Source organism: Lactuca sativa, chromosome 4 (assembly GCF_002870075.4).
Source record: "Lactuca sativa cultivar Salinas chromosome 4, Lsat_Salinas_v11, whole genome shotgun sequence".
Classification (NCBI taxonomy): domain Eukaryota; kingdom Viridiplantae; phylum Streptophyta; class Magnoliopsida; order Asterales; family Asteraceae; genus Lactuca; species Lactuca sativa.
This window is the reverse complement of record NC_056626.2, coordinates 246,268,761-246,279,365: the sequence shown is the minus strand read 5'-3', so window position 1 is coordinate 246,279,365 and position 10,605 is coordinate 246,268,761. Positions and strand designations below refer to the sequence as shown.

Below are 10,605 nucleotides of genomic sequence, written 5' to 3'. Positions count from 1 at the left end.
ATCAAAAAATTTATTTTTTGTTTTATTGAGGTAAAAACATAAAAAAAAAAAAAAAAAGTTATACAAAAATATTATATTTCTCTTATTTTCCATTGTTTTTTAACAAGTACGCCCTCTCGTGGTCGCGCCCCCCGCCTCAATTAGACCATATGAGGCGTTGCCTTAAGTTCGCTTTTCCACCGCCTCCTCACCCGAATTTTAGAACTAAGTCGCTTCATTGCCGCTGAAAAAAAACCCTAAAGCTCATTTTGTTTAAAAAGCATTATTGTTGTGTTATGAAACACCACTCCGCTTCAATGTCTTTGCTAGCAAGTATGAAGAACGATACTTATCTTGAATCAGTTATCTCCAAACGTATCCAACTGTTTGAGTCAATCAGAGCTAAACAGATCAAGGAACGCCAGTCCATTGCCGGAGACCCAATCAAGTAAGTTTGGAATTCAACAAACATATTGTCGAAATATAATTGGACCGAGTGATAATGGTATCCATCTTTTTACATTCATTCTAGGGTTACGTTGCCTCATGAGAGTGTGAAGAAGGGGAAGAAGTGGGAAACAACTCCATTCGATATAGCCAAGGAGGTATCCAAGAGCTTAGCGTCAAATGCTTTGATTTCTCAAGTGGATGGAGTGCTTTGGGACATGTCAAGGCCTTTGGAACGTGATTGTCGCCTCAAAATCTTCACATTCGATAGTGATGAGGATCGTGACACCTTTTGGCATTCGAGTGCTCACATTCTTGGCCATGCTTTAGAAATCACATATGGATGCAAATTGTGTATTGACCCATGTACTACACGAGGAGAGGTATTTTTGTCTACTTCCTCATTTGATTCAGATTGTGTAGTAACATATAGAGTAAATTACACGAACGGTTCCTATGGTTCAGGGTAATTTGCACGTTTAGTCCCTAACGTATTTTTTAACTCGGAAGGTCCATAATATTTGTTTTTGTTACGCGTTTGGTCCCTGTTTTACCTAAAAAGACTATTATTTAAATAGAGAAAAATTAAGGTAAGGTGAGGGGAGTGGGATTGGAGGTGTGTGTATTTAAATACATTAAAAAATCAAGGGCAAAATAATATTTTTAGGTAAGATTGGGACCAAGCGCGTAACAAAAACAAACAATAAGGACCTTCCGACTTAAAAAAATAAGTTAGGGACCAAACACGGAAATTACACTAAACCATAGGGACCATTCGTGTAATTTACTCTAACATATATTATATTATTGTTGTTGTGAAAGGGTTTCTACTATGATGGTTTCTATGGTGACTTTGGGCTTAAATGAGCAACACTTTGACCAAATTGTTGCTGGAGCAAAGAAAGTTGTTGGGGGTATATACATCATCTCATTCTTGTAAAACTTGATATTTTTGGGTAACAGATTTTTGATTGATTTATTTATTTATTTTCCTTAGGAAAAGCAACCTTTTCAACGAATTGAAGCTTCAAGAGACGAGGCTCTTGAGATGTTTTCTGATAATGAGTTTAAGGTAAACCTCACTCTATCTGACAACTGACATGCAATATTTTCAGTGGGATTTGTTATATCATGTTAAATAATTACATTGTTATTATTTTTTCTTATCAGGTTGAAATTATTCAGGATCTACCTGCCGACAAGACTATCACAGTTTACAGATTTGGTCCACTAGTTGATCTGTGTCGTGGGCCACATATACCAAATACCTCTTTTGTCAAAGCAATTGCCTGCTTAAAGGTAACCCTTTTTATTTATTTATTTATAAAATGATAATTGAATATACTTTTTTTATAAATCGTATTAGGTTTCGGCAGCTTACTAGAGGGGGAACAAAGATCGTGAAAGCTTACAAAGAGTCTATGGGATATCTTATCCTGACCAAAAACGTCTTAAGGTAATTTTCATTTTTCTTTTTTCATTTTTCACTTTTCCTTTTTTATAAGTGCTATGATATATCTTATACAGGAATACATTTATTCACATTTTTAAAAAATACGACCACAGACAGCTGGGAAAGAAACAGGAACTTTTCTTTTTTCATCGGCTCAGGTAACAATGTAACTAATCTCTAGTTTATTTATGTACACTGTAAGTAAATGTTGTTATTATTTTTCACTCCCGGAAGTTGTTTCTTCCTTCCTCATGGTACTCTAATAACTGAAAAGTTATTCACATTTTTAAAAAAAGAGTATCGTAAAAGAGGTTATTCAGAGTTAAGTTGTATATTTTTTCAAACCAAGTGTTACATTGATGTTGTAGGATTTCACATATAACTAATTAAATAACGTAACATTTTTTTTTCTTTTAAGGTTGGGACACCAAATATGTACAACATGCAACTATGGGAAACTTCAGGTCATGCTGCCAATTATAAAGAGACCATGTTTGTATTTGATGTAAGTCACGATATGATAATTTTTCTTAATAATTTATTTTCAATCGTTACATGGATTGATTTCAATGAATGCAGATAGACAAGCAAGAGTTTGGGTTTAAGCCAATGAATTGTCCAGGACATTGCTTGATGTTTGATCACAGAGTTCGTTCTTATAGGGGTCAGTCTTGTAAATTATTTATACAACTATATCATTTCTATGTATTTTTTAACATAAATATTTATTAAATCATTTCAATTTTAATTTTACAGAACTTCCAATTCGGTTTGCGGAGTTTGGAGTTTTGCATCGCAATGAAGCCAGTGGTGCGTTGACCGGTTTGACCCGTGTTAGAAGATTTCAACAGGTAATAACAAATAATAAATAATAGATAATATTAGAATGATTCATATATGTCTAACATTTTATTTTATGTTATAATTAATAGGATGATGCTCATATCTTCTGTAGAGAATCCCAGGTGACTGAGTGAGATTAAATTAATTAATTTTAAATTTTATGTTTTGTTGACGTGTTAATTTCTTGATTTATATATATGTAGATAAAAGATGAAGTGAAGGGTGTTTTAGAATTCATCAATTACGTGTACGACATATTTGGCTTCACCTTCGAACTCAAGTTATCCACAGTAAGTACGTGCGAATATAAATTATTAAAAGCAATGTCTACTGTTTCTTTTCTAAATGACTATTCTACCCTTACACTTACAGAGGCCAGAGAAGTATCTGAGAGATGTAGAAACATGGGAAAAAGCCGAAACTGCCCTTGCAGACGCACTGAATGAATTTGGAAAACCATGGGAGATCAACAAAGCTGATGGGGCATTCTACGGACCAAAAATCTACATATCGGTTTCTGATGCCATGAGAAGAAAATTCCAGTGTGCAACACTCCAGGTTAATTTGTCATACACACTAAGGGTATTTTAGGGAATGATGTGTTGATTTGTTTGTTACATGACATGGCATGACAGCTGGACTTCCAACTACCTGAACGTTTTTGGTTAAGTCCACGTCAGACAATTGTTTGCCATGTTTCTCACAAGACCATCTTCAATTGTAGTTTAATGGGGAGTTGAATGGGGAGTTTAATCCCATTAAACTCAAAATCCCCATTGTGGGTTAATGGCATGGCACTCAATAGAATGGAGAGTTCAATCCCCATTGAACTCCACACTCTCTCTCCTCTCACACACATATAAATGATGTGGCAATCCATTAAATTGTATTGGGTTTAATGGAGTATAGAGTTTAATAGGTAAAATTATATTGTGAGTGGAATGTACATGTAGCAATCCATTGAACTCATTTAAGTTCAATGCATTGAAGATGGCCTAAGTCACAAGACTATGCTCTACAGGTATACCAAATACAATGATGATGATATCATAAATAGCATGCAATCTACTTTCTTTTTTTATTATTAATTTTTTTTCTTCTTTTTTTTTCGAGCCTACAGGTAAAGAGCCATATTTTTGAAGCTGGTTATCACGTTGATATTGATGAAACTGATCGAACAATCCAGAAAAAGGTACCTTTTCTTTCATTTGTTTTAATTTATTGTTATCATTACTTTCTTTCCCTCTCACAAAATTTTATTATTTTTTTTAGAACGGCGGAATAAAATAAAACTAGCAAGAAGCTAGAAAGAGAATTACATCAAAATAGTAGCAGAACTAGGATTATGAAGCCAAGAGGACCAACTAATCTTGGCTTTACTACACCTACTAGAAATCCAAACATAAGATTTATGAATAACATCATCAAAAATCATAGATTTCTTAGGCATATCCGCTCTGAAAATCACATTGTTCCTGAAGTTCCAAATGCACCAGAAGGCAGTCAAGATAACAGCATCAAAAGCTTTGCGCTGGCCAATACGCCTGATGCTAGTGTCAGCCCATTTGAGAAGAGAATCCACAGTCAACTGAGAAGGGCAGTTAACACCCCACCAAATCGCAATACGGGACCATAGAGCACAAAATTCAGAACAATCAGCAAAAATATGATCAACAGTCTCCACTCTAGAAGAACAAACAGGGCAAAGAATAGAATCCACCATGATGCCCCTATATGATAGGCGTTCTCTAGTAGGGATACTAGGCAATCTAATTCTCCAAATAAGAATGTTAATCTTAATTGGAACCCAATTATTCCAATGGGTAGAAATACCTCCGTTATTAAGCGTATAGCCATCCAAGAGTCTTCGAGCCGAAGAAATAGAAAAATTGTCTGACACATCAATAACCCAACCAAGTCTATCTGGGACCGGCCTGAGATGGAATTCCTGTAAAAAACAGATAAGAGTACTCCAATGTTTCTGTTCCACTCCACCTCTAGGATCACGTCTAAGAGTATTAATACCCAAACCCAAGGACAACCTATCTGAAATAGAAGCATGTTTATGCAGATCTGGCGCATAGATTCTAGGGAAAGAGACAGACAGAGGCATATCATCTCTCCAAACATTGTGCTAGAAAGAAGTGCGAGTACCGTCGCCAACTCTAATAAGGCAAAGGGATTGAAGATCAATATCTTTCTGGCGTAACTGAGAAAACATTCGAACGACCCCTCCCCAAGAACCATGGCCAGTAATAGGGTATCTCAAGTTCCTGCAAGCACCATCCAAACCATATATAGATTTTATCACTCTAACCCACAGAAGATCAGGGCAATGATAAAACCTCCAAGACTAACGAAAAATCAAAGCTCTATTAAAGGAGAAAAGACTACCAATCCCCAAACCTCCATCATCTCTGGAAGTTAAAACTCTGTCCCATCTAACCCAATGCATGCGACGCTCATCAATATCAGCACCCCCAAAAAATCTTGCCCTCAAGCTTTCAAGAACCTTCAAAACCGAAATAGGAGCAAGGAAAGCAGACATCAGGTAACTCCCTAAAGAGCCCAGGACAGACTTCACCAAAGTAAGACGACCTCCAAACGAGAGACGTTTAGCCTTCTAGTTCGAGAGTTTGGAACGAAACCTATCAATCAAGGGGGCCCAAAAGGATTTTCGAGTCATAGGCTGACCTACCGGGATACCAAGATGAGAAAAAGGGAGCATAGAAGCTGCACAACCAATCCTGTTAGCCACCACAAGAACATTGGAAAAAGAAATTCCAACACCAATCAATTTACTTTTAAGTAAGTTGATTTTAAGCCCAGAAGCTAAGTAAAAACATCTCAGGATACGAAGGAGATGATTGGCGTTCTCGGGATCCCAAGGAGTAATCAACATAACATCATCTGCATAAAGGAGATGTGAAATCTCAATTCCAGAAATAGAGACCCCTCTAAGAGCATTCCCAGCACGAGCCCTCATTAGAGCAATATGAAGACCCTCCATAGCCAAAATAAACAAAAAAGGGGATAAGGGATCACCCTGTCTCAACCCACGGTGAATTTGAAATTCACCAATCGGGGAACCATTAACCAGCACAGAAGCCCTACCAGTCGACAAAAGCTCCTTAATCCACCGACACCACGTGGACCCAAAACCCATAATGGACAAAATTTCCAATAAGTAATCCCAAGATAAGGAGTCAAAAGCCTTCTCAAAGTCGACCTTGAAAAGCATCACAGGGTTATTGGAAGACTTACTCCAAGCAACCAATTCATTTAGGAGAAAGGGACCATCCAGGATTTGTTTGCCTTTGATGAAAGAAGATTGCTCAAGACTAACGACGCTATGAATAACTTCTACAAGACGATTTTCCAGAAGTTTGCCAATAATTTTGTATTGGCAACCTATAAGGCTAATGGGTCTAAAATCTTTTGGAGTTTTAGGATCTCTCACTTTTGGAATAATAGTGAAAAACGAAGCATTGCACCCCTTGGGAATGATAGAATGGTGGAAAAAATGATGAACAAAAGCCTCAACATCAGTAGCAACTAGGTCCCAATATCTTTTTAAAAATCCGAAAGTAAACCCATCAGGTCCAGGTGCTTTTTTGGAACCACAGTCCCAAACAGCCTTTTTTATCTCCTCGCAAGAAAAAGGAGACTGCAAATAATCAACCTGCGTTTGGGATAGGGTAATAAAGAGAGCACTGTCTGTTACCGGTCTTCTAGAAGAGTTCTTCTTAAATAGAGACTGAAAATAATTGTGAAATCCTTCTTTAACCTTGGCCGGATTATCCACCCACACACCATCGATCAGCAAACCACGGATACCAATTTGTCTCATTTTACGATTAAGCATACCATGGAAAAATTTAGAGTTCTCATCCCCTTCAATGCCCCATTGAATTTTAGCTTTCTGAATGAGATCAAGTTGATCAAGATGATCAAGATCAGACATCTCCTTTAATAAAGATACTCTTTGTTCTCTAAAGTAAGCAGAGCCTTCATCTTCCATGAGCCTATTATCAATAGACTCTAAAACATCTTGCAGATTTTTCCTTTTACTACCCACCATAACACGGTGATTGGAGTTCCACTCCCTGAGATTAGATTTAAGAAGCTGAAGTTTTTTCTTAAAGATAACCCAAGGGTTAGTCAACTCCGTCTCCACCATCATGGTAGCCCAAGTCTCCCAAACAATGTTATCAAACCCCTCCATATCGAACCAAGAATGAAATAAGCGAAAAGGAGTTGGACCGTAATCTACTCGATGCTCCAGAAGAAGAATAGGGCGGTGATCGGGAATATTCTTTTCCAAGACCATAGCTGAAAGGTGAGGAAAAGAATCCAAAAAGCCTTCCGTAACCAAAAATCTGTCAAGCTTACTGAATTTTGAACCCCATTTATCGCTCCAAGTAAATCGAGGGCCACCCAAAGGAACGTCAACAAGATCAAGAGAATTAATAAAATCATTAAAAACTCTCGCAGAAGACGTATTAAATATCGAACCCAATCTCTCAGATTCGTCTCTAACTTCATTGAAGTCCCCCATAACAATACATTCCCCAGCAGAGTTGGAGATATAATTATAAATTTCATTCCAAAGGAGTCTTTTATTACTAATCCCTTGAGGAGCATACACAACTATAAAATTCACCAGGATACCCGAACGAACCCAAACTGCTTCTATAGCAACAAATCCATCATGAATGGAAACACGATTTTGTGAAATCAAATCCACATCCCAAATGATCAGAATACCCCCAGAAGCTCCACGGGAGGGAGAAAAAGCATGCATAAAGGAAGAATTACCCCAAAAAGATCTAGCCATAACTAAGTCGATGCTCTCTAACTTAGTTTCTTGAATAGCTAAAAAATTGATTTTATGACGATTACATAGTTTTCTTATCCAACTCCTCTTATCTCTGGAGCCCGCCCCTTGGATGTTAATTGATAAACAATTCATTTTGGAACTTGCCTCTCAACGTGACCTTTTAGAATTTCTGTAACACTATCCATACAACCGTCCATATTATACCCCAACATTTCTCCCATAGCAATTGTTTTTTGTAATTCATTTAGGAATGAATTAGTTTTTCCAATGCCACCTGAAACACTTTGACTGTTCCCTGAAATCGAAACCCACTGGTTTGAGAATCCCAGGGATGTGATAGATCCTCTTCCGAACAGTTAATACCCGAGACTCGACCATATTCTCCAGAAAAACCCAACGGTTTACTATGTAATCGATCCTTGGAAGAACAAGCTTCAGTAAAAACAGCATTCGTGCCCCTTACTTTCAATTTTTCTACAGATTCTTTCTGAGGATGATTAGAGAAAAAATGAGTTGAGGTTGTCGAGGTGGCGTCTGGAGCATCAGCTGGAGCAGCTGTCGCATTTTTTACAGCAACTGTTGTTGTTATCGCAATCTTGGCAGCACCATGGGCTGATGTCGCAAACTTGATAGCATCAGAAGGAAGTTGTGTTGCTGCCTGCATGTCTTCAGCCGGAGTAGAGTGTGGAGGTGAGTCATGACTACTGGGATTCTGGTGACCAACATGTACTAAACCTGGGCCAGCATCAGGAAAAGATTCCTGTGGTGATGGGTCTTCATTGGATGGGAAAAAATTCCGGTTTTTCTCTGGAGTGTATTTTTTTGAATCTTGGATGTTTTGTTAATTTCCTCATCTTTATCCATTTTTTTCATAACATCATAAATGCCAAAGGGATCAAATGAGTCCTCTTCCTTATCAATTAACGAATCGTTGCTATTGCTACCTTCTTCATCTTGTTCAAATCTATGAGTCGCGTCAATACTATCATTGTCAATGTTGTTGAATTCACACAGGAATGTAGGATTCCAACCGGGAGCTTCTTTGATACGAATGTGGAATATTTCACCATCAATGCTAACTTTGATAACTTCAGAAATTATGCCAAGAAACGAGGTGATAATACAAACACGTGACTTGTAGACATCTTCACCTATGTTTTCATCAAGATGAGCAACTGAGCCATATTTTGCTAAAATAAGTCTAAAAGAATTTTTGCTCCAAGCACGAAGAGGAAGACCTTCGACATCAACCCACACAATACGATCAGATGGTACGAAATTTTTATCCCATTTTCTTTTTTTAGTGATCCAATGATTAACTGCATCGCTTGTCAAAAAGCTTTTACAAGCATCTTTGGATTTGAATTCAAACATCACCCACAAGCCACCCACATATCTAATAATAAAGTCATCAAAACCTTCATCATGGCATAACATTCCCAGGTTGGGAAGAGTATTAAAGTCACGGGCCTTGGCTAGACATGCAAGATTTGTATTATCAATAACAAAATTCCCAGATTCAAGAATAATGGTTGTTTCATCTTTTTCAGAAGAGGAAATGTCACTGTTACCTCCTCTAACTACATTTGCATATGAAACATGTAATTTCTCCCGATTCTTCACCTCCTTAGGTGGTTCCATATAGGGGCCGGTAGCTTTCTTTTGAATACGGGGAACGGAGGCAAACAATTTGTGATACCCAAACCATACTTCACAAAGGTTCTTAATCATATAATCAACATTAATATTTCCCAGAAATCTAACAAAACCAAAGCGCTTCCTCATTCGTTACAACTTTTTGGAGATAAAAACATCGCAAACTTTTCCTAACCGAGAACATGCACGCCAAATATCAGAATGTATAATGTAATCTGGGAAATTTGTGATATAGAACGAGTGTGAATCAGACCTGGAAGATGCATGGACTATGTCGATGGAGGCTTTGTGAATGTGATGCTTATTCTTCTTCCAACCCTCACCAAACGAGACCATTGTGTCGATCAGGTTTCAGAAGATTATGCACCAGTAGCCGAACAAATCCACAAGAAAATAGGAGAACTGAATAACCAACTGATGAAAGACGATTAGAAGGTAATTGGGACCCAGGCCCTGCCGGCGTTTGAACCCGCCGGAGAATAAGGGCTGAGCCGGAAGAATGTGCCGCCGATCACAGGGAAGACTCCGAAATCGCCGGAAGGGTTTTACATTCAAACTAAATTTGATTTTCTGAGAACCCACAAAATTTTATTATTATTATGAAAAAAAATAAAGTTGAAAATTGATTATATATAATAGTCTTTCTAGTTCTACGAGGACCAAATCTGCAATGAAAGTAGAGAGGTTGGAAAATCTAAGCATAGTTTTTAGTAGTTTGTTATAGCTAGCATCAGACTTTTATTTATAGCAATATCATCGAAATATTATCATATTATAATTTTTTTTAATAAAAATAATGTAAAGTATGATGCCGTAATTGTTTTGTGAAGGTTCGAGATGCTCAGTTGGCACACTACAACTACATATTGGTTGTTGGAGAAGAGGAAGTTAACACCGGAAAGGTACTTACTCATCTTCATCTTTTGATATAACACGAGGGTAAAGATGTAATTTGGATTGTACCACGTGGTTTAAATGATATGTGTATTTACAGGTAAGTGTTCGAGTGAGAGACAAGCAACAACATTCTGTGAAGACTATTCCTGATCTTCTTCAACATTTTAAGGATGAGGTTGAAGCTTTTCATTAATACAAGTTGAATGCTGGTTTTTGCACAAAATCATACAATTTGTGACATTTCATGTAAATACATGATTTTTGTTAAAAATATTTGACTTTTAGGATGTAAATACTTGATTTTTGTTAAAAATATGTGTTTAGTACAGTTATATAAAACATTATGAAAAATTGTCGAAATAAATAAAGGATAGTTTTTCATTAATATAAGTTGAATGCTGGTTTTTGTAAAAAAAAAATCATACAATTTGTGACATTTCATGTGCATTATATATAATAAAATGCTAATATATGACTTGTAGGACATATG

General features: G+C 36.9%; 1 pseudogene; it reads left to right on the top strand.

Moving 5' to 3' along the window:
* The first annotated feature begins 296 nt into the window (after positions 1-296).
* Positions 297-10,421, top strand: LOC111911424 (threonine--tRNA ligase, mitochondrial 1-like; annotated as a pseudogene).
* The last annotated feature ends 184 nt before the right edge of the window (positions 10,422-10,605 follow it).